This window comes from Tamandua tetradactyla, chromosome 7 (assembly GCF_023851605.1).
Source record: "Tamandua tetradactyla isolate mTamTet1 chromosome 7, mTamTet1.pri, whole genome shotgun sequence".
In the NCBI taxonomy this organism is placed as follows: Eukaryota; Metazoa; Chordata; class Mammalia; order Pilosa; family Myrmecophagidae; genus Tamandua; species Tamandua tetradactyla.
Window position 1 is genome coordinate 36538575 of NC_135333.1, and position 24901 is coordinate 36563475.

Consider the following 24901-nt stretch of genomic DNA (forward strand, 5'->3'; position numbering starts at 1 on the left):
TTGTTTAAGCAGCAGAATGAAACTTGAAAGCAAAGAAAATCCTAAATATAAAGATGTACAAATCATGCCTCTTTCCTCTTTATGTACAAATCATACCTCTTCCCTCCTTATCCTTCCAGAAAACACACTCGGTGCTCCTGACCTAGCAAACAGTAGGCTCTCTATATATGTATGTTGAACAAACACTTTGTTCTAAGAGGCACTCTTAAAGAATCCAGGAACGACAGTAGTAGAGGAGCTGGTTACAGATCTCTGAACTCCAATGAAATACTGCCACTGATATACGTAATGCTGGTAAGTAAGAGCCATCTCTTACATGAAGCAGAGCCCCAGAGGTTAATGGAGGTTGCCAAGCTGTTCTTAGTCCAGCCAGAGGTTGGCATAACCTACTTTCTTCCCACTAGGCCTGAAAGCAGGATCAGGTCACGAAAGTACAAAAAATTAAGTTAAGTACACTAGCTCCCTCTCTTAAATGTTCTTAATTTGTTCTAAAAAGGAAAAACAGAACTGGTCCTTAGGCAAAAAGCCTGATTCCATAAAGCAAAAACATTCTGGGTTAAAGTACCAAGTTGCTCATCTCTCCTGAAAAGTATGCCTCAGAAATTTCCACCTGTAGAAGGTGGCACAGAAGGTGCTAGGACAAGGTGATCTCATGGCCACTCCTAACCCCAACCCCCAGCACATATACAGCTGGCTATGTTGCTCTAAGAGGCTAGAGATAGGAAGCAAGCAGTCAGCACAGACTAGATGTAAGGTTTGCTGCTTCTTCATCAAGGCAGGGAATTCTTCATTTCATTATTGTGAAATGACTACAATTATTTCTAAAGCACAGTTTGGTCTGGGATGAGGGGAGGACCAATTCTAAATAAGGCCTACCCACTGGTTCTACAAATATAGCAATGGCTTCTATACCGAGGACTCTTCAAAGCCCCAGATGGAGCAGTGAGCTAGACAGAGAAATATGGTCCCGTCCCGCCTGAGGCTTACCTCCCAATAGGGCTCACTAACGAGTAAGTAAAGTAAAAACAGTTGCAGTCTGTGAAATGTGCTGGTACGGAGATAAATAAGGTGCTATAAAAATAGTAGTGGGGGAACAGAAGGGAGGGGCTGGTTTAGGCAGAATGGTCAGCCTCTCTGGGGTGGGGGGTGGGGGGTGGGGGCTTTGGCAACCCCAGCAAAGGAGGAGACTTCAGGCAGAGGGAGGACAACAGCAAAGGCCTTGGAGTGGGGGGTGGGAGCTGGGCCTGTCCCCATCAGGGCGGCAGATGCCTGCCATGAGGGCAGGGGGAAGGGTGTCTAAGGACTTTGGAGAGGAGTGAGGTGTGCCATCACCTCTCCCATGATGATTGCAAAAACTCCTAATAAGAGGAGTGATGAGATTAGCAAGTCACATGGTAACTCAGATTTTTATATATGGGCTACTAGTTTCAAAAATTAAAGCCTCAAGCACTCACAAAATATGCTATTAAAAACCAGGCACTGGCACCCACATTCACTTTGTAACCATCCTTAGAAATGTCTCTATATGCATTGTTACATGTCTTCTGAATGCAAGCTATATTGAATAAGAACAACAAAAAACTACCCTTGGATCCAATTATTTCTTCTAAAAATTTATCTTCCAGATAAACTTACCCAGAGAGCCAAGTGCAGATGTTCATTTCAGCCTTGTTGTTAATAGTAACAAACAAACAAATGCAAAACACACTGAAAACTACCTTGATGCCCATCAAGAATAAAAAAATGACAGTGGACCTCTGGGGTGGAATGCCATACAGCCAGTAAAGAAAGGAGATGAGGCAGTGTCTAGAGGTGAAAAGGGGTGCCCACACGTGTCAAGGGAGAATTATTCATAAATGCTTGCAAAGGCCTGGAGATTTTCTGACCAGAGATACAAGAGCTGTCTCAGAGCCTGCTCTGGGAGAGCCACAGAGGAGAAGAGGGGACTTTCACATTTCACCTTTTTGAAGATTTCTTACTATAACAAGTAATATGTTCAGAATACAAAATGCTTAATAAAACACAGAAAAACATGCAAATATTGTATTTTGTTTCATTAACGACTGCATTGGAATGAAGGGACAACACCAGGAAACATGTGCCTCTAGGTATCAGAGCAAGCACCCTCTGCACCCTCTCTTCCCCACCCCAACCTCTGCAAACCTCTCAGCTCTGCTTGTGATGACACCAAGATCAGGTTGCTTTTCTCTGCCAACTGCATCATCATCGCTCCCCCTGATTACTATGACAGTCTCCTAATACATCTCTAGGTTTCCCCTCCACCCTTCAGTCTATTCCCAACACCCAGACCTCTTAAGACACGCGTCAGGTTATGTTGCTCCTCTTCCCAAGCCCCTCTAACGGTTCAGGTCCTCACAGTCCACTCCCCATACCCCCACCCTGTTACTTCCTTGGACCTCATTTTCTAAACACTTTCTCCCCAGTCCCTCAGCTCCAGCCAGGGAGCTCTTTACTGGTCCTGTTAGGCAACACCTCACATTTGCTCTTCCCTCTCCCTGGAATGGTCTTCCTCCAGAAGGCCCATGGCTGGCTTCCTCAGGCCTGCCTTTCAGGCTTGATCAACTATCATTCCATAAGTCTTCTCTGGCCCTCCCCTCCAGCCTGTCCATTTAAAGTTGCAACCCTCCCAAGACTACACAGAGCCTTCTCTGCTTTATTTTTGTCTCTCCCAAGGACATATTACTTTCTGACGATATAACTGATTTAATAGCTTTGTTGATTGTCTGTCCCCCACCCACCACCAACACCACCACTAGAATGCAAGCTCCAGCAGAGCAGAGATGTTTGTCTGTTTTGCTCACAGCTATAGCCCAAGAACCCAGAAGAGGCCTGACACAAAGCATTCACTCCCTGAACACTTGCTGGATGAATTTGTGATAAAAGTCTAAGAATCTCGGTGACTTTATTTACATAGATTAAAGATCCACAGGTGGATTCTTTTTTTAAACACCACTGTACCCATCAAACCAAACCACTAATGGGCTTAACAACCACTAATGGGCTTAACAACCCCCAGTCATATATCAGCAGCCACATGGGAGACCCTTCTGCAGCTCAGTCCCAAGGACCTGACAACCTGGTTGGGACCCACTCTGGGGTCTCCTCTGCCTCCAGCTCAGCTTGGCCTATTCCTGTCCTTCCAGTCAGTCCCTTATGAGAAAGGACGAGTCTCATGCTTCTATCTACCTCTCAAGCCACCTTTCCCATAGTGGGTGCTCAGGGAGAAAGGACTGAGTTAATATACTGCTTTGCACCATCAGTTAAGCAAGAACACTTTTTTTTTTTCTTGTAGCAATCTATTTTGTTTCCAGAGATTTCATCTGGAAAGTGAACATTCCTCAAAGAAAGAGCACAGGTCAGCAAATCTCTCTGGAACATTGTGGAGTGCACTGGAAACTGCTTGTGCACTGCAAGATGCTCTGTTTTAAAGGCTGCTCTCTCAAAGGGAAGCACATTGAGGCCAAGGCTCAACAAGTGCTGGGACACAGGTGAGGGCAGACTCCTCCAGAAACAACCACCTGGCTGGGACATGGGGGCTGGGACACTAAGGTGCTTCCAGAGTGTGTATGTGTGTGTATGTTTTAAAAAAAGTTACCAGATCTAGGACAGAGCTTGTGGTTACTGCAGAAACCAGTACCTGTGAACAGGCACCAACTAGCAGAGGATTTCAAATCAGTGTGGCCCAGAACCCTCCACTGCAAACTGAAGAAAGAGGTGGTGAGACAAAGAGGAAATATCAGGAACTCCATGAGGACTGAGAGTCAATGCACTGAAAACAAACACAGCTCAGGCTCAAGTATCAGAGCTCAGGAGAGGATAGAAAGAGTGGGAAATTTTTGTTTTAGTCATCACTGCCATGTTGCCCTGTTCTTCCCATAGAAAAAAATCAACCTGGGGAAGGTTAAGGACAAACAAATGTTTCTAAATAGGCCAACCAGTAAACCTGTTCCACATCAAACATAGCAATGCTTTATAGGGGTTTGAAAAAAAAAAAAACTACACCACCTGATAGAAAAATGTGCCAAGTATTAAATATCCCAGCAGGACATCCAGAGGAGGGCTTCCCCATCAGTCTAGAAGTATGCATATCACCATCCAGGTGTAACAATCAAGCTGCTCCAGCTTCACTCTTCAAACCCATCTCCTACTGGTAAGCCCATGTCTGTTTCAAGCCCAAGCATATATTCTTTTGGCTGATGCAGAACTGCCAAAACCAGCAAGGACTCCTCAGGGCCGGGCCCTCCACCGACCTCCCTCCTCATTATTCAAGTCTCTTTTCTCTGGTTGCCTCTGATCTCACTGCTTTGTGATCAATACAAGCAAGCCAGCCTGTGGTCTGCTTCCTCCACTGCAAAACAACCATTTCCCTTTGTTTTTCAGGGCCTCTCCCATCATTTTTATGGTGTCACACTTTGCTACGCCAAGCCCTTGCAGTTAGACATCAGGGGTTCCCAGGTTTTTCCCAGTCAGAGCCGAGGCCAGATGAACATTACAGTATGTGCAGCCTGCTACTCTACTGTATTACTTCCATGGAGGCTCTCTGGTTCACGCAGTTGGCAAACCTCTTGGATCCAGTTTACAGAGAAAGATTGCAGCCTGACAATCTCAATCTATACTTAAGGGGTAGTTGACACACCCATGAGAAAAGATAGGGGCACACCCGGTGTTGGAGAAAAAAATGACTAAAACACACCGAGGCAGAAAAATGTTAACTGCCTTCAAGGGGTCCTAAAGTGATTCACCATCTATGAAACAGATGAATCTGAGAATATATTAAAAGGTAAAACTTTTACTACAATATTCCACATAAATAAGAAATAGATGGAAAAGAGAAAAGCACAAGCTCATGTCAGAGTGTGACTTTGGCCCTAGTACAGACACCATACTCAGTGTGGCCTCCATGTTCATCTTGAAAGGCAAAGAAATAAGCTTTGTTAAAAGAAAGACTTCAAGTAAATAGGCATTATTTATACAAATGTTATATATGAAACTCCTGTGGTGTATTTTTAAGTGTTTCACCTATGCAATTACGTACACTCCAAGTGGCAATAATGGGAAGCAGTGGCAGTTAAGGTTCAACAGTCTGGGGAACAGAATCACTGGAAGGTCAGTTTTTATAAAGACAAATCCACACAGACATACCCAACAAATAAACAAACAAAAACTACCAAAGTTGCAATAAACACAATTTAATTTTCGATGACTAAGATGGCATTTTATTCTTACAAAGAACTTTCAGGGCCATATTTCAGACCTATCCCAAATTTGTCATTAAACTACAGTGGGACTTGGGCAAGTCCCGTATCTTCTCAGCACCTCAGTACCTCCACATAAAAAGACGAGTATGAAATTAATTGAACGCCTAGATTTCTCTGAGCTTGCAATGTTTTCAAAAATCCTCCTACTGACCAGAGATTACAGGAGAATTTGAGTGGATCGAAGACAAGTCATGATGTGAGTGTGCATTTTCAGTGACCTTCATGGCTGCTTTCCTACACTTGATCACACTTGAGATGAGAACACATTCTCCACTGGCTCACTGAGAAAACAAGCCAGCAGAAGTGTGAGGCCACCTCATAGAAATGTCTGTACACTGTTGATGCAGATTTTCACCACACTAAAAGGCCTGGATATACGAATCCTAAAGTTTAAAAAGAAAGCTGATAGCAATTAATCTGTGCACTTTATAAGATGAGCAAAAAGAGGCAAAGACTGTCAGCAATCATGACCTTGTGTGCTGACCCTGGGACCCAGGGCTTCTCACCCCACATGTTCCTGAGGAAAAGGGACCAGGATGACACTGGAGGTCCTGCTTCCAGAGACAAATAGCCTCACAGTTTTCTCTCAAGGTTAGACTGTCCAACTTTCAGAATGGATGTCATACCAACCACATGACCAAGAACAACTTGCCAACTGTGTTGACATCCTCTCTGGATTGACAACCTACTTCCAACTCATCCAATGCAGGGGATCAGCACACCTGGGCCTTCCAGACCACTCTCACCACCCCCACACTCCAAGGGGAGCCTTGTCCTTTCAGGTTTTTGTACTTCCCTTCACATCATTCCTTCTCTTAGATAACTATCAAAATGCTAATTATTTGTCAAGATCAAGATTAAATGCCACCTCCTCCATGGAGTCTTCCCTTATTTTCCAGTCAAAAATTAGGCACTCTCTGGCCTACCCTGAGTACTACATTCCTCTCTTATAGGACTCATTCCATTCAACTTTACATGGAAATCAATTATCCTCAAATCGGTTTCTACCATGAAAAAAAAGATCCTTGAGGGGGAGGGACCACATGGCATATAATTTGTGTAAGAAAGAAAGCTGGACCTGAAAGAGAATAAATGCTCAACATTGTGGAGAAGAAAAGAATTTATTAACGATCTTGCAAGAACAAGCACGCAACTGAAATGTGGTGGGTGGTGTGTCAAATGACAGGAGGCAGCAACATTTATTCCTTAAACCTAACATGCAAGTCCCTCTCCAGTTTCCCCACTGGCTGGGTATTCCAGAGTTTACAGCCTATCCGAGAGGTCTAACTCACATTTTTTTTCCATATAAGGAAATGGCGCGACCCTTAAGCTTACATAAGAGGTTCCTTCCCACTCCACACCAGGGGAATGGTCTGGGCTGGTTTCGAAGCCTTCTGTTTAGTAAGTTTCATTTTCCCCCATTCCACACCATTTTGTGTGAAAACTAAACTTAAATTTTATTCTTACAATTTGGTATCACAATTCTACCAGAGTCTGGAACATAAGAGTTAGTTGCCCTGAATATGAAAATGATATTTTTCCCACCTTTAAGCATGCAATGATTTGGGAATGGCGGCATGCCCAAGCAAGAAGACAGAAGCCTATGTTTCTGGCACCATGGTGTGCCCACCAGCACTCGGATATCTCCTCTCGATGTTAGGGTATGAGAAATCTCTCTCTTCTTTAAATCACTGTGATTTTGAAGTTTTTTGTGACTTGCAGCCCCACCTATTCCTAACCAATGCACCTTCCTGGTCCCCATAGTCTGCCCCAAACATGTGGCCAGAATACGTAACACCACCAGGGCCCCTCATAGCCCAGCTTTCCAAATGCTGGGCCTCCCCACTGGGCATGCTCAGCTCCCTCTCCACTTGCCTTGCAGTCCTCTCTAGACCCATCACATTCCATTTGCCCTGTGTCTTCATGACTGACATAGAATCTGGCACAGATGAGACACCCCACTAATCCTGACCCAAGAAGGAAATGGATGCCCACATTCTAAACACACTAAATGGGAGGGGAACATTATTGAATGGATGAATTTTGAAAGTGACAGTATTTCTTAATTTTAAACTAATTGAAATATTTCTAAAATGCATTCAAAACTATCAAAGCAGGTCACTTTGAAGGAACAAAAACAGCATGCTGATAAAAAACAAAAACACTGCTATGGTTTTGGCAATCCATGCTCTCAATCTGGTTTGGGGCCATGGGAAAATTTAGGAATTACAAAGTGGAAGCTTCTGCCAGTTTAAATTCGAAAGTCAACAGTATTTTATTTCTTGCCAGTATTCTTGATCATAGAGACAGGTGCTAAATGCATCGTATAGTGGCTTCTAATGGTATTTAGATTAGCTTTTAGACATTAATAACTTTAGAATTCCTAACTAAGGTGAGGCCTAACAAGCATTTGGGCAAAAAAGGAGGCGATCATGTGCCGTTCCTGGTAAGGCTGTAAGAGGAGTAGTGGCAACACATGAGCTAAGACAATTTAATGGACAAAAACATCAAGTCTGATACAGGAAGGGGTGGATAGAAGGAAAAAGCTGAGTAAGACAAAACAATGAAACCCTGTCAGGTTTAGGATTACCAGGAAAAAAGGCCAAGGGGAAGGAAACACCAAAAGTTGACCACAGTCAAGCAGCGCTGCTCCAATGGCCTCCCATGCTCAGCAGACATCAGTGTGGGGGGGTGGGGGGGTCGTGGATGGGACTCTCCCCTGGACAGTTCTGCAAAGTCCTGTACCTGTCTCTCAACTTCCTTTGTCCAACATTTTCTAAGCCCGGACCATGTGGCAGACACTCTGTTAAGATAGAAGGAGATGTGAAAATGCCTCAGAGCTGTGTGGGACAGAGCTCCTGTTCTTACCACGGAACAGAAATAGTGATAACAGTCAACATTTACTGAGCACTCCCTGGGAGTTGGGCACCATTCATTCTCAGAACAGCCCCATGAGGTAAGTACTATTATTAACCTCATTTTACAGATGAAGAAACTGAGACACAAAAGTGTTTCAACAACCTGCCCACAGTCATACTAGTTATTAAAAAGTGAAGCTAGGATCCAGACCTAGGCAAGGAACTCAGAACCTGCACCTTCCACTACGAGGCTTCACCACCTCCCAGGAGAGGCCCGGGCACCGAAGAACTCCACGGAAAGGCAGAGGGCATGATGTGGGCAGGACTTGAGCAAAACAAAAGGATGGAGTCATAATTCCAGCTACGCTCCAATAAGGGCAGAACGTTGACAGGTATACCTTCATTCATTCTTTCAGAGTTCAATGAGTACCCGCTGGAGAAGTCCTGCTCTGGAATTATACCTGCTGAAGCAGCTCAGTGAGGGAGGAATATGTGGCCCATGCCCACCCTATTCACGTTTTTTTCCAGAATTCAGCACAGAGCCTGGCATACACAAGGCACTTAATAATTGAGAGAACAAATGAACAACGAATAAACCCCAGCCCTGAGGCAGGCTAGCTAGGCAGCCATGGGCAAGTTTCTTCACCTCTCTGAAACCTCCCTTTCCTCAGCTGGAAAAAGTCACCTACTACTCCTTGGCCTTGCTGGGAGGATAGATGCAGCAGGTGCAGTTCCTAGCACGCTCATCCCTCAGGGGATGGTGCAGGTTGCTACTCTATACCCAGAGTGCTGAGGAGGCCTGGGTCGTGGTTATCAAATGGAATCTGGAGCATCCAGTGAGAATCAGACAAGTGTAGAGGGGCAAGGGCAGGGTCTCCCCATCAGCAGAAACCCCAGGTAAGGACAGGGGTGAGGGTGACACAGAGTGGGGACAGGAGAATCAGTGCCAATGGAACTCCACAAGATTCAAAGGTCCTGGCAGCAGGGCCCTGAAACAGGAAAAGGGAGAAAGGGAAGAGGATCTGGTATCAAAAATCCCCATATGGTTTAAACTCCATGTTCTCATGATTTGTAATCCTCCAGTTGCTGGCTAGGCTGAGAACCAGTCCACATACTATTAATAGTTACATTTTTATTAACTGAACGAGCTGATGCAGAAATCATGTTCTTATTTTTAACAACCAAAATGTACTTATATGCGTAATACCTCTCTTCCAGGAGAACCTAGGAAACAGAATCCCAAAGCATGTTGGCAGTAAATAACTTGTGTTGAATTTTTACAAGTCCAGAGCCAGAGGATAATTTTTTCCTTAGAACAGACTATGCCTGGAACTAACTTTGATAGGAGCTTGTACTGTTTCTAACTTTGTATTTCATTTGTATTGCTACTGAAATGGTTTAAGGACTTCTGATACTGTGATAGAATTAATGTATTTTGTATATAGGATAAACATGCCTTGTTTAGGGTCCAGAGGGTGAAATGGGCAAGTGTGAACGGCTATATGTATCCTAGAAAAGCCATGCTTTAATCCTAATCCCATTTTATAAAAGCAGCCATTTCTTCTAATCCCTATTCAGCACTATATGTTTGAAACTTTAATTAGATTACCTCCCTGGAGATGTAACTCAATCAAGTGTGGTTGTTAAATTGGACTAAGTGGAGATGTGTCTCCACCCATTCCAGGTGGGTCTTGATTAGTTTACAGGAATCGCTGAGTCAATATTTGGAGAATATGAAAATATTTGGCACAAATTACATATAATAAGCCCCAAGAATCCAACCAGAACCTAATCTGATAATATGTCTAGGTTTAGGAGGAAAATCTGGATATCCGTAAAAAGTGGAAGAGGTCAGACATGAAGAGAAGGGAAACAAACTTGAACTTTCTTTAAAACCCTAACAATCCTTTAGGAAATACATTTGTCAGAGCAACAAAGCACAGAAAACTATCTCCTTGAATAATCCTAAAAGGTTGGAAGAAAGGACAAGATAAACTTTGCTTGCCACTGCCTGCCAGAAATCAGAATTTTTTTCTTTTATTCACAGATTCTCCAAACAGTGGAAGACTGTTTGGAGAATCTGCCAAAAGTGGAAGACTCAAGTAAGTCCAAAAATGAATGAATTAATCAACCAATTAAATGAAAGAGAGAGAGAAAAACCACACTTATGCTAGAGGAGAATGAAGAGCCAAGAGGGTGTAGATTGTCTAGACCAACACTTGCAGCCTGCCCACACTGGATTCTCAACCGTGGGACCTGAGGGGTAAGTGGCTATACACAGATGAACACGGGCTGCTTGCTTGGACCACTGATGGAAGGCCTAACAGATTCCGTCCACGCACACCACCCCACACACTGCACTGAAAACCAAACCTTCTCTCTTCCCATTATTTGTAAGTAGGAGAAACAACTAACTTTTCCCATTTGGAGAAACCTTCTTCTTGGGTATTACGAATAAGAAATTCTGAGTTCAAGGAATTAGAAATTCGATGCTGAAGTGTGTGAAAGTATGAACAAGCAGATTTAAGGAAATATTATGGGGCCATGGTAACAGAAACCAAGGAAGAAACTCCAAATGCATAGAGTTGTTTAAAAATAAACCAGATACTAAAATACCAGCAAAAAGCTACAATGACTCACACTGACCTCCTCAAATACTCAGTTGAACATCCAGTTCTTTGATATGCTTGTCTTCCAGGCTTTTTCCTCATTGGAGAAATGTGAGACAACAAAGGGAAAAAGAGGCTTTGAAAATTTTCTCTGATTTTGCCAGAAATTGATATGACCTTATATGTCTCAGAGTTACGATGAAGTCAGGAAATATACATTCAACTATAGACAACTGTTTAAACAAAAGTCTAATCAAATTTAAAAAACATAACTGAGGCCCCAAAGCATACTAAACTGAGTGTTCAAAACTAGTTAATTTTGTAAAGAACAAGAGCATAATTTCTATCATTAAGGTAAACGAAAGAGATAATGACAATTAAAGGCAATAAATGATCCAGGGCAGAATCTAACAAGGGAAGAGAGAAGACTCAAAAGGACATTATTCAGACATATGAAAAAAAATACTGACTATAAGCTTTATATCAGTGTTATTCTTGAACTTGATAACTGCACGTAAGGTGACGACCTAAGTGAATATCCTTATTCTAAGGATATACCCACAGGAGTATTAAGTGTTCAGGAACATGATGTATACAATCTACACTCAAGTGTTCAGAAAACATAATTTCTATCATTATGGTAAACTAAAGAGATAATGACAATTAACAGCAATACATGATCCAGGGTAGAATCTAACAAGAGAGGAGAGAAGATGGATATACAGATGGATAGCTAGATGCACTGAGAGAGCAATGGACAGACAGCTAGAATGATAGGCAAATGTTGCAAAATGTTACAATTGGTGGATCTGGGTATCTGAGGATAGGTATGTTGTTGAAGTTCTCTGACTGGAGCTGGTATTATTTTGTTAAAGTCCTGCAGCTTTGAATGTATTTCAATATATAGTTTTAAAAAACCCAAAATTTTAAGGCATATATTTTTGTTTATCGACTTGCATATAAATATCCCCTCATTAGAACCCATCTCTAGATGGTTCTAACTGACACACCTTTTAATGTAGCAGCTGCATGCAAAGATCCCCTAGGGCCCACACCTGCGGAATTAAACCCACCCTCTTAAACTGGTGGGACCTCCCCACCCTGCCATGACCTACCCACCCACTGCTGATAAGCAGCCTGGCCTGGATCCAGTGTACTGTGATCCAAGAATGCTCTTCCTAGTTAACTTCTACCTGCCTCGCAAGGACTAGCTGGAATGTCAAGGTCCTCCAAGGAGCCCCCCAACCCACTCCTGTCCTCACTGCTCCAGTGATCTTCAGTCAGTCCACCACGACTCAGTTGTTTTTCTTCTAAGGTGTCATTATATGGCCACATCTCTATTTGCCAAACCAGGCTGGGAGACTATAACTGAGTCCCCTTTGCTTCTCTGGTACCTGTCACAGTGCACAGCTAATAGAATAAATGAATGCCAGGAAATAAATTCCTAAGGAAATCTCTGAGTCCAGGAGGATTTGGTCCATATTCCTCATTAGTCCAGTTCCTGTTTTCTCTGCCCTACTCTCTGTATCTCTTCTCTACTTTCCCCAAGAAAGGAAATTACTCTTCTATACAAACCACTACTCATCCACAGGTCCAGCGACCTGTTTGGGACATATTACATACATACCCATAATTCTGGTGCTCTGACTCGGTCACCAGAAAAACTTCTCTCCACAAAAAAGCTTTGCTGACAGTTTTAAAAATAGTTTCTATAAGTACTGTATGTAGACAACCTCAAAATTTACTTTGTGAGGGTTAATTTTTAATCATTTGCAATCTATATTATTTACCAAGTCCCATAATCACTGAGATTTCGCAAAGATTTCAAAGTTTAGGACACCACCCAAGCACATTGACTTTTTAAAAAATTTCTTTTACTATATAACATACATACAAAGCAAAGAAAGAAAAAAGCAATCATTTTCAAAGCACTCTTCAATAAATAGTAAATAAGTAATTTACTAGACAGATCCAGAGTTTGTCAGGGGCCACCATACCTTCATCTCAGATTTTTCCTTCTAGCTGCTCCAGAATATTGGAGGCTAGAAGGAATATATATATAAAATATATACATATTTTATCATCACTTTTTCCCCTTTTTTTGTGAAAAATAACATATATACTAAAAAACAGTAAATTTCAAAGCACAGCACAACAATTAGTTGCAGAACAGATTCCAGAGTTTGGATGGGTTACAATTCCACAATTTTAAGTTTTTTCTTCTAGCTGCTCTAAGATATTGGAGACTAAAGGAAATATCAATACAATGATTCCATAATTAGTCGTTTGTTAAACCCTACCTTCTCTGTATAACTCCATCATCACCTTTGACCTTTCTAAACCACTCTTTGGGGTATTTGGGCTATGGCCATTCTAAATTTTTCTTACTGGAAGTGGCTGTCAATAATATGGGGTAGGGAGATGGAACTAGCTGATGTTCTGGAGAGGCTGGGCTCTCTAGGTTTCAGGACTCATCTGATCTAGGGACCCATCTGGAGGTTGCAGGCTTCTGGAAAGTTACCCTAGTACATGGAAACTTTGTAGAATCTTATATATCGCCCTAGGTGTTCTTTGGGATTGGCTGGAATGATTTTCTTGGGGGTTGGCAAGTTATGATAGGTAGCAATGTCTAACTGAAGCTTGTGTACGAGTAACCTCCAGAGTAGCCACTCGACTCTATTTGAACCGTCTCTGCCACTAATACTTTATTAGTTATACTTCTTCTTCCCATTTTGGTGAGGATGGAATTGTTGATCCCACAGTACCAGAGCTGGACTCATCCCTGGGAGTCATCTCCCATGCCGCCAGGGAGACTTTCAGCCCTGAATGTCATGTTCCACATGGGGCAATGATTTCACTAGAGATTGAGGCCACATTTCAGCAACAAAAGAGGCCCTCCACAAGTAACTCTTAGGCATACCTATAGGTAGGCTAAACTTCTCTGCTACCTACATAAGCTTCACAAGAGTAAGCTTCAAGATCGAGGGCTTGGCCTGTTGATTTGGGTGTCCCTAAAGTTTGATACAGTATCAGGGGATAAGTTTAATAGTTCCATATTTTTCCTCCCATGCCTCAAGGGACTTTCCAATATTTTTTGATTATCTGCTTTATTTATTCTAGGATATATCTAGGCATTACATAAGCACATTGACTTTTAAAAGGGGAAAGCTTTACCCAGAGACAATGTTAACCCAAGAGCATGTTCACTGGTAAGAAAACAAACACACTGGTTCAATGGAAACAAGTGACCCAACAAATAGCGGCATTAAAAAACATAAATTCTGGAAAGCATGCTTCAGATGCTCACTCCCAAAGCTGAGAAAGAGATTCCCTGCGCTTCCTCTGAGGGGTTCCCCCAGACATCAAAAGAATGGTGGCTTCGAACGGCACTGACTTGACCATCCAAGTCTTACCAGTTGTGAGACCAGAACAAGTTACACTGTGCTTCTTTTTCCATTCATGAAACAGGGATGACGATGTACACCCTACTGACCTGTAAATGAAGATTAGCTTAGTGTAAGGAAGTGCCCTCTTTTATCTGTCAAGTAATAAATGTTAGTTCCCTTCCCTAACTCTGGTATAAATCTAATGAGATGGAACAGAATGATCATGGACTTAGCACAAGACTCCTTGGGCCTCCAGCTTCCTTAGTAGGTGATTGTTAAGTTCTACTCAGACGCTAACACTTGATGTTTTAAGTGACAATATGCACTAAGCACTGTGTAACAAAACATAACGAAATGAAGGTTTTTTTAATAAATCAAAGTAGCAAGCAAAGGGGTTTTCATTTTCAATTAAATTAGCATATATCCATATGGGGTGCACAAGTAATGGCCCACCCTACTGCTTTTTTCCATTCTTTCAACACTTTTACTTATTAGTGCCAGTATAGTCACATAATGTTCTGGGTGCTGGGAACCCCAGCAGGGTACAAACAGACAAAATTCCTGCCCTCATGGACTTTACATTCTAGTGCAGGTGACTGAGAAACCAAATAAGTCAATCACAAGGTAAATGCTAAGTAGAGAAATAAAGCAAAGAAAGGAGATGGGCAGGAAGAAGATGGGTGTGGAGGCAGAAAGGAAGCTGTACTTTTAAGCAGAGTGGCTAGAGAAACTCTCATAGCAGAGATAAACTCAAGAGGGGAAGGAGTGAGCCATATCGGGTTCTAAGGGAAAGGCATCCCTGCAAAAGGAAGGCTGGGGGGAGAGCCAAGATGGCAGCTTAGCAAGGTGTGGAATTCAGTTCGTCCTCCAGAGCAGCTAGTAAACAGCCAGGAACAGTATAGAACAACTGCTGGGGCCATGTCAGTGACTGGACACACAGCGTACCCCAGTCTGGACCAGTTGGACCTGCTGCAAGCCCACCCAGAAACGTGAAATCCCCAAGCCACGGCAGCTGGCGCACCTCCCCCACAGGCTGCTTCCCAGAGGGGAAAGGAAAGAGACTTTACCAGCAGCAGGGGCTGAGCACAACAAAACTCCAATTGTGGAATTAATTTACAAATTCTGGCTACTAAAAATAGGTCCCCAGCTCAGCTGAACCCCTAGTAAAACTGGAGGTCGCTGGTTTTTGCCGTGGTGCAGAGGGGACAGGGCTGACAGAAAAAGAAAAAAGAAAAAAAAGAGGTTTTTTTGGATCTCAAAAGGTCTGGGCCCTGCAGGAAAGGAGGGGGCATACAGGACCTGGAGATACACAGAGCAACTACCAACTTAAGTTCTTGATTGGCAAACCCGAGTAATGGAGTCCTACTCTGAAAAGGATTTTCTTTTTTCTCTTTTGTGGCTATGTTTATACAGCTTGATTACTCTTTGGATACAGGCTTCTTGGGCTCCACTGCCCTAGGCATAGGTAGAACTGAGCTTGTTTGAGAATTTGCCTGGAGCCTGTGCCTTCCCCAGGAGAGGGGTGGGGCCCAGCTCAGGTGGAATCCCTCCCTCAAGGAATTCAGACCCCAGGGTCTGGAAAAGTGAAGTGATTAAAGCCAACCTACAACCTCTCCTCTGTCTCCACCACGCCCCCAGCATGGAGAGCCTGCTGACGTTAAAGGTACCACATCACCTTATGCTGGTGGGATCTGCAAGCAGAAAAGTGCCACATACTGAGCAGGAAAATAAAAACACAAAGTCCAAGACTTCAAAGGAAAGCCTTTTAATTCTGCTGGGTCTCATTCTCAGGGAAAACTGATGCAGGTGACTCTTTCCTCCTGAGAGGAGACCAGTTTGGTCTGGGAAAATCTGACTGGGGTCTATAATACCTAAGGAAACCCTCCTAAGGGGTGGGAGGAAGGCACCATAGAGGCAGGGCAAGAAACAAAGAAATAAGAACTGAAAAATTCCGATCTATTAAACAAAATCTAAGCTAGAGGACTAGAATAAGCTGAACTGAATGTCAAAGAACAGATAGACAACAAAGTCATCCAGCAAGAAAATCCTAGGGAAAAAAAGTGAAAACAATCTCCAGAATAAACTAAATTAAGGTAATTAAATGCCTAGATGCCAGCAAAAAATAACAAATCATGCTAGGAAAATTGAAGAAATGGCCCAAAGGAACAAACCAACAATTCAAATGAGATACAGGAGTTGAAACAATTCAGAATGTTCGAACAGACATGGAAAGCCTCATCAAAAATCAAATCAATGAATTGAGGGAGGGTTTAAAGAAGGCAAGGAATGAACAAAAAGAAGAAATCAAAAGTCTGAAAAAACAAATCACAGAATTTATGGGAATGAAGGCACGGTAGAAGAGATGAAAAATAAACAATGGAAACCTTCAATGTCAGATTTCAAGAGGTAGAAGACAGAATTAGTGAACTGGAGAACGGGACATGTGAAATCCAACTAGCAAAAGAAAACATAGGGAAAAGAATGGAAAAATATGAGTAGGAACCCAGGGAATTGAATGACAGCATGAACTGCACAAATATACATATTATGGGTGTCCCAGAAGGAGAAGAGAAAGGAAAAAGAGGAGAAAAACTAATGGAGGAAATTATCACTGAAAATTTCCCAACTCTTATGAAAGACTTAAAATTACAGATCCAAGAAATGCAGCGTACCACAAATAGAATAGATCCAAACAGACGTACTGCAAAACACTTACTAATCAGAATGTCAGATGTCAAAGACAAAGGGGGAATCTTGAAAGCAGCAAGAGAAAAACAATCCATCACATACAAGGGAAGCCCAATAAGACTATGCACAAATTTCTCAGCAGAAACCATGGAGGTGAGAAGACAGTGGGATGATATATTTAAGAAACAAAGAGAGAAAAACTGCCAACCAAGAATACTATATCCAGCAAAACTGTCCTTCAAAAATGATGGGGATATTAAAACATTTGCAGACAAAAATTCACTGAGAGAATTTGTGACCAAGAGACTGGCTCTGCAAGAAATACTAAAGGGAGCACTAGAGACAGATAGGAAAAGACAGGAGAAAGAGGTGTGGAGAAGAGTATAGAAATGAAGGCTATCAGTAAAGGTAAAAAGAAGAAAACTTAGATATGACATATAAAATCCAAAGGGCAAAATGGTAGAAGAAAGTACTGCCTGTACAGTAATAATACTAAATGTTAATGGATTAAACTCCCCAAACCAAAGACATAGACTGGCAGAATGGATTAAAAACAGAGCCATCTATAGCCAACTACAGGAAATGTATCTTAGACCCAAGGATAAACATAGATTGAAAGTGAAAGGTTGGGAAAAGATATTTCAAGCCAATAACAATAAGAAAAGAGCAGGATTAGCTACAAAAATTAGCTCAAAATGGATCAAAGACCTAAACATTAGATCTAAGACCATACAATTTTTAGAAGAAAATGCAGGGAAATATCTTATAAATCTTAAAATAGGAGGTGGTTTCCTAGACTTACACCCAAAGCACGAGCAGTAAAGAAATAAATAAATGGGAACTTCTCAAAATTAAACACTTTCGTGCATCAAAGATCTTCATCAAAAATGCAAAAGGATAGCCTACACAATAGGAGACAATATTTGGAAATGATATATCAGATAGAGGTCTATTATCCAGATATATAAAGAGATTGTTCAACTCAACAACAGAAAGACAGATAACAAAAGACATGAACAGACATTTCTCAGAAGAGGAAATACAAATGGCCAAAAGGCACATGAAAAGATGCTCAACTTCCCTGGCTATTAGGGAAATGCAAATCAAAGCCACAATGAGATATCATCTCACACCCACCAGAATGGCCATTATCAGTAAAACAGAAAACGACAAGTGTTGGAGAGGATGTGGAGAAAGTGGCACCCTTATCCACTGTTGGTGGCAATATCAAATGGTGCAACTGCTGTGGACTGCAGTTGGCAGTTCCTCAGGAAGCTAAGTATAGAACTGCCATATGATCCGGCAATACCATTGCTAGGTATCTACTCAGAGGACATGAGGGCAAGAACACAAATGGACATTTGCATACCAATGTTTATAGTAGCATTATTTACAATTGCCAAGAGATGGAAACAGCTCAAATGTCCATCAACAGACGAGTGGCTAAACAAGCTGTGGTATATACACACAATGGAATATTATGCAGCTATAAGAGAGAATAAAGTCACGAAGCATGTAACAACATGAACGGACATTATGCTGAGTGAGAACAGCCAGAAACAAAAGGACAAATACTGTATGGTCTCACTGATATGAACTGACATTAGCGAATGAACTTGGAGAATTTCATTTAGTAACAGAGACCATCAGGAGATAGAAATAGGGTAGATATTGGGTAATTGGAGCTGAAGGGATACAAATTGTGCAACAGGACAGATTGTAAAAATTCAGAAATGGATAGCACAATACTACCGAACTGTAATACAATAATGTTAAAACACTGAATGAAGCTGAATATGAAAATGATACAGGGAGGAGGCCTGGGGGCACTAATGAAATCAGAAAGAAATATAGACAATAAAGACTGAGATGGTATAATCTAGGAATGCCAAGAGTGTATAATGATAGTGACTAAATGTGCAAATTCAAAAATGTTTGCATGAGGAAAAACAAAGGAATGTCAATAATGCAGGGTGTTGAAAACAGATGGTAATTAATATTTTAAAACTTTAATGTATGTGTGAGACAAGGAAAATGTGTGTATTTGGTACAAAATTTATATTTTGACTAGTGCATTTCTTAATATAACTTATGTAGACAGCTTAATCGAACACCATAGTACTTGGAACCTTGTGTAAGGCATGAGATTTTTTTAGGTTTGTCCACAGCGATGCCCAAATAAATCCCAGAGCAATTTGAATAGTGAATAGGGAGGTATTTGCAGAGTCTCCTAGGGGGAATGGTGAGAAAGAAGGAAAACTCAACTTTCCCAAGTGGAGAATTCTTGATATTCTCACAGGCAGTTGGGACAGCCAAAGCAATAGGTTGAGCCTTCAATCTTGGGGTTTATTCATATGAAACTTAATCCCACAAAGGACAGGCTAAGCCTACTTAAAATTAGGCCTATGAGTTATCCCCAAGAGAATCTCTTTTGTTGCTCAGATGTGGCCTCTCTCTCCAGCCAACACAACAAGCAAATTCACTGCCCTACCCGTCCACATGGGACATGACTCCCAGGGGTGTGGACCTTCCTGGCAACGTGGGACAGAAATCCGAGAATGAGCTGGAACTCAGCATCAAGGGATTGAGAAAATCTTCTCAACCAAAAGGGGGAAGAGTGAAATGAGACAAAATAAAGTGCCAGTGGCTAAGAGATTCCAAACAGAGTCGAAAGGTTATCCTGGAAGTTATTCTTATGCATTAAATAGATAGCACCTTTTTAGCTAAGGTGTAATGGAGAGGTTGGAGGGAATTGCCTGAAAATGTGGAGCTGTGCTCCGGTGGCCATGTTTCTTGAAGATAATTGTACAATGATATGGCTGTCACAGTGTGACTGTGTGGTTGTGAGAGCCTTGTGTCTGATGTTCCTTTTGTCTCCCTTATCGACGGGTAAGTAAAACATATGGATTAAAAATAAATAAATAATAGGGGGAACAAATGTTAAAATAAACTCAGTAGATTGAAATGCTGGTGGTCTGTGAAGGGGAGGGGTAAGGGGTATGGTATGTAGAATTTTTTTGCTTTCTTTTTATTGCTTTTTCTGAATTGATGCAGATGTTCTAAGAAATGATCATGATGATGAATATACAACTATGTGATGATAGTGTGAGTTACTGGTTATATAACAAGAACGGAATGATCGTATGATAAGAATGTTGGTGTTTGTATGTGGTTATGTACGTAAAAAAATAAATTAAAAAAAAAAGAAGGTGGGGATGGTGGTAGTGACAGGGAAATAGGTGCTGTTATATAAGGAAAACATAAGGAATCTTTGTGGTAAAGGAAACAGTTTCTGTCTAGACTATCAATGTCAATACCTGGGTTGTGATATTATACTATAATTTTGTAATAACTGAGGAAACCAGTTAAAGCCATGGGCTCTCTATTATTTCTTATAACAGCCTGTGAATTTACAATTATCTCAAAATTAAAGGTTTAAAGAAAATTAAAAAAAAAAAAAAAGGACAGGTGGCCTGACATGTCTGAGGAACAATGAAAAAAAAATAATACAATATTTCCAGGTAGACATGCTGGTGGCTGAGCATGTGCCCAGCAATACCATGTGCTAAATATACCAAGGGTTCCTGTCCTCAAAGAGTACTATTAGGAGTCAGGCATGTAAACCAATACACATTTTCACTTACCATTTCCCAACTCTGCCCTACCCCCATACATAAAACTAGTCACAAGCCCTGCATATGCTTCTAAACTCTTCCTGGCCCAGACTAATCCAAAGCCCAGCTACTTGGGGAGAAGCAAGCATCTGGGTCTAGAGCCTTTTCCACCTAACCTATATAACTCCAAGAACGGGGCCAGATTCAGCGTCTTTGGTGACAAACTACTGATTGGGAGCCAGTGGAATAGACACGGAGGCCTCAACAGATCCCCCTCCCAACTCAGGCAGTCCTGGACCCCAGATCTCCAGAAGTTTCAGTATTCTACTTGACAACTTCAGAATGAGACCCACGGGTCTGACATAAGGCGGCCCACAGGTTCCTGATCAGCAGATTTTTCCCAGCTCACTTCCTCACTGCCCCTACCCACACTTGCACAGAGAATAAAAAAAAAAGTAATTCACTGAACACTAGATTCAAGTTGATCACCCATTTCAAGGGAGCAGAATTTAAAATGAAACAAAAAGAAAAGTCACTATAGGTGCCAGAGGTCTTCTGAAGTCACTTCATCTTCATCTGCACTAGGGATTCGGTTTTTAAATAGTTTCCTGAGCCCATGAAAAGATACCAAGTGCAGACGATATGTATAGAGAACACTAAGTAGTGAACACCTAAGGCTTGACGATGGAAATTACGATGGTTCTGAGGATTCCAGAGGAGGGTGTACTGGTTTATTTTCTTCTTAAAGGAAATGGAGAGCCCCAGGTACAGAAAAAAAGTAATACAGCATTCACCTCTAGATATGCAAGGAGGTATTAACCAGTTTTCCTTTCCAATTACCTTAAGGAAATGAACTGAAATAATTAAACAAGCTGTTCTGCCACACAGCAGGCTGCAGAAGCAGTGAAGGACTGTCATCCTCTCAGAAGGGCTCACTGAGGACATACTTTGTGTCAAAGACCACACTAAGTAGAGGGTTTACAAATACAAACAGCCCTGAACAGGCTGCAAGGAAACTCCTTGGTGTCTTCGAGGGCCTGCTCACTAGTACTTTTTTTTTTTTTAATGCAATTTTATTGAGATATTTTCACACACCATACAATCCATCCCAAATGCCAGCACTCTTTAATTCTTAGCTCACAGTCTCTTTCCTTCTTCCACCTGGAGTTCCAGGAGAAGGGTTCTTGCCCTTTGTATCTACATGAACACAAAACAGGTGCTCAAGAAATGAGAAAGGCAGAAGGGGGAAGGAACAAGAAAGGAAAAGAGATGATGATGATGATGATGATGATGATGATGATGACAACGACGATGTGTGTGTGTGTGTGTTGGATTTTAAAGGAAGAGAATGTGACGGATTGTGTTATGTGAGAAATTATTGTAAAAAAAAAGAATCCTAGATTTGGATTCATATAGTAACCCTTAAAATGTTTTACCTATGGTGTACTCTTTATGGCCTAATAGCTCAAAGAAAATAAGCTGGTAGCCAGCTCTCCAGGTCATTTATTTTCAGATGGCATGTTTGGGATAACAGTTGTCTCAGGTGACAGAGAATAAGCAGCAAAGGTAGGACCAGACTTGATAGTCACCAGGTCTCAGTGCAGCCCATCAGCTGTTAGTTCACCCAGTCACTTTAACCAAGAGCTGGAATTAGCAGAGTTTATGTTAGCCATGTCCCCAAATCATTTTTCTTCTGTTATAGAAGCATGTTAGGTAATAGGTCATGTTTTAGACTGATTTTTAAAACAGTAGTTTTTTAGACCTCTGGCTGGCAAGCACCCTGGGCACTTGGAAATTCAGGCTGAGGATTTCCCCACCCTAAATTTTGAGTTAATGATTCACAAATTTAAAAATAGAAAGTTACTTTAAAAAGGCCCAAAATGATGCATTTTCAAATCTGATATTAGCATAAGTATGCAAACAGCAGTGCAAGAAATATATAGGAAGAGGCTCAAGATTTGAAAGAAAAAATTATTTGGAGTGATGCATTGACAGCAGGTCTAACTCCATCTCTCCACAGCTCCTAAGTGGGGGCCAACTCATAGGAGAAATGGGATACACACTCTTAGGACCCTGTCCAGCCCACTTCTGTTTCCTTACCTACTAACAGAGTGAAAGACACTCTCTGCCCTGCTTAACTTTCAATGCAACTGAAAGACTTAGAAATCACTGCATTAACATTATCACTGCATCTTGTACTCAGTCTCTGTAGTCATTCACGTATTCACTAACTGACATATCTTTAAACATCTACTATGTTCCATGTACAGGGTGAGGGCAGCAAACAAGAGAAAATCCCTAACTTCAGAGCTTGCATTTTAGTGTGGTTTGCATACACCAGGCCTTTGACAAACTGCTGAATGAGAGAATGCTCTCCGTAGCACCAAGGCCAATTACTAAATTTCTAAAATTGGATTTTCCCCTGGCCTACTGCATTACCATGGCCTGCAGCAGGGAAGCTTTTTGGGAGGCTGTGAGGCTTGAGTAGAACAAGACCTGTAATCAGCTTCACAAACATCATGCTTTACTATTATTAAATTATTATGATGATATTACCTATATTATAGTTAAATGAACAAAAACTAAAACTGAAGTAAAAGCATCACACCAGTTTGAAAAATTCAAATTCCTCCTTAACTAGTAATTAGTATAGGCATTTTACCCCCCATTTAGATTTTTACATTCTATGCAATGAAAGAAAAGAAACACACTGCACAATAAGTCATTAGGGAAGTATAGGTCGTCTTCATTTCAGAACCAAACTCTGAACCATGGCAGGGAGCACAGAGGAGGGGGTCGACTGTGTTTGTTGAGTTAATGAGAAGCAGTGGAGTAAACACTACACAGAGGAGGCCTGAAATGCTCTAGATGACTTTTCTCACTTTCTCTTTAATATCCGTTCTTCCTTCTACGGAGTAAGAGAGAAGCCAGTTCCCAAGATCAGCTAGTTAGGTAGGAAGTGATGTCTCCAGAATGTAACCTCTGCACTAGGGAGAAGGAAATGGACCCAGCACCTCATCAGCCTAGCCTGCAAGACACATACCTGCCAATCCCTGGTCTTCCTTGTTTCCAATTTCTTCCCTTCAAGATGTTTCAGACCTGGCCTCCCCTTCTCTTACTTTGGGGCTTTGAGTTCAGTCCTGGAAGTCACAAATTAAGAAATTCCAAATCAATAAAACTCTGTGTATATGAATGAAAAAGACATGAATGGGTATGAAGGTGAGCACCTGCAGCCCGGATGTGCAGAGCCTCCCTGTGTGGTGTAGAGGACCTCCCCAGGTCACTTACACCCTGGAATTGCTGTCTTGGTTGTTTTCTATCACTTCTCTAGCTGTTCCTTGGAACAGGAGTGAGAACTCGATATATCCTATTATGCCTTCTTCCCAAAACTCAATATGTGATTTTTCAACAAGGTGGTCAGTCAGGTTCACTGAACTGGGACAGAGCAGCTTCTTCAAAATATGGTGCTTGGAGAACTGGATAAACCATATCCAAAAGAACGAAAGAGGACCCCTATCTCACACCTTATACGAAAACTGATCCATTTGATCCAAATGGATCAAAGCCCTAAATGTTAGAGGTAAGACTATAAAGCTTCTTTCTAGAAGAAAATGTAGGGAAATATCTTAAAGATCTTGTGTTAGGGGGTAATTTCCTAGACTTAATGCCCAAAACATGAGCAATGAAAGAAGTAGATAAATGGGATCTCCTCAAAACTGAATACATTTGTGCATGAAAAGACTGTGTCAGGAAAGAAAAACGGCAGACTACACAATGGGTGACATTTGGAAAACACATAGCAGATAAGGGTTTAATATCTAGCATATATAAAGAGATCGTAAAATTCAACAACAAAAAGCCAAACAACCCAACTGAAAAATGGGCAAAAGACACAGATAGATACTTTCCTAAAAAGGAAATACAAATAGTTCAAATGCACATGAAAAGATGCTCAGCTTCACTAGCTATTAGGGAAATGCAAATCAAAACTACAGTGAGTTATCATCTCACACCTACTAGAATAGCCAATATAAAAAAAAAACCCAGAGAAAACAACAAGTGCTGGGGAGGTTGTGGAGAAACAGTTACACTTGCTCACTATTGGTGGGAATGTAGAATGGTGCTATTGCTCTGGAAGGCAGATTGGCGATTCCTCAGGAAGCTAAGCATAAACTGCCATATGATCCAGCAATCCCATGACTAGGTATATATTCAGAAGAACTGAAAGCAGGGACACGAACAGGCATTTGCTCACCGATGTTGACAGCGGCATTATTAACGGTTGTCAAAAGATGGAAACAGCTCAAATGTCCATCAATTAACAGTGGATAAACCAACTGCGGTATATACATACGATGGAATACTACACAGTTGTAAGATGGAATAAAGTCATGATGCATTCAACAATGTGGAAGAACCTTGAGGACATTATGTTAGGCAAAATAAGCTAGAAACAAAAAGACGAAT

At 41.5% G+C, this 24901-nt stretch overlaps 1 protein-coding gene across 9 annotated transcripts in view; it reads right to left on the reverse strand.

Annotated features, from left to right (window-relative positions):
- PACSIN2 (protein kinase C and casein kinase substrate in neurons 2) overlaps positions 1 to 24901 on the reverse strand; it is a 236603-nt gene that overhangs the window by 87988 nt on the left and 123714 nt on the right. For 5 of the 9 annotated variants that reach the window (XM_077169087.1, XM_077169088.1, XM_077169086.1 and 2 more), the window contains exon 2: positions 23478 to 23574. The exons of 3 other annotated variants lie outside the window; for them this stretch is intronic. The gene's annotated coding sequence lies outside the window, so the exon portion shown is untranslated. Of the gene's footprint in view, positions 1 to 14159; positions 14240 to 23477; positions 23575 to 24901 lie in introns of all 9 variants that reach the window. One more of the 9 variants, XM_077169083.1, reaches the window with a different exon arrangement.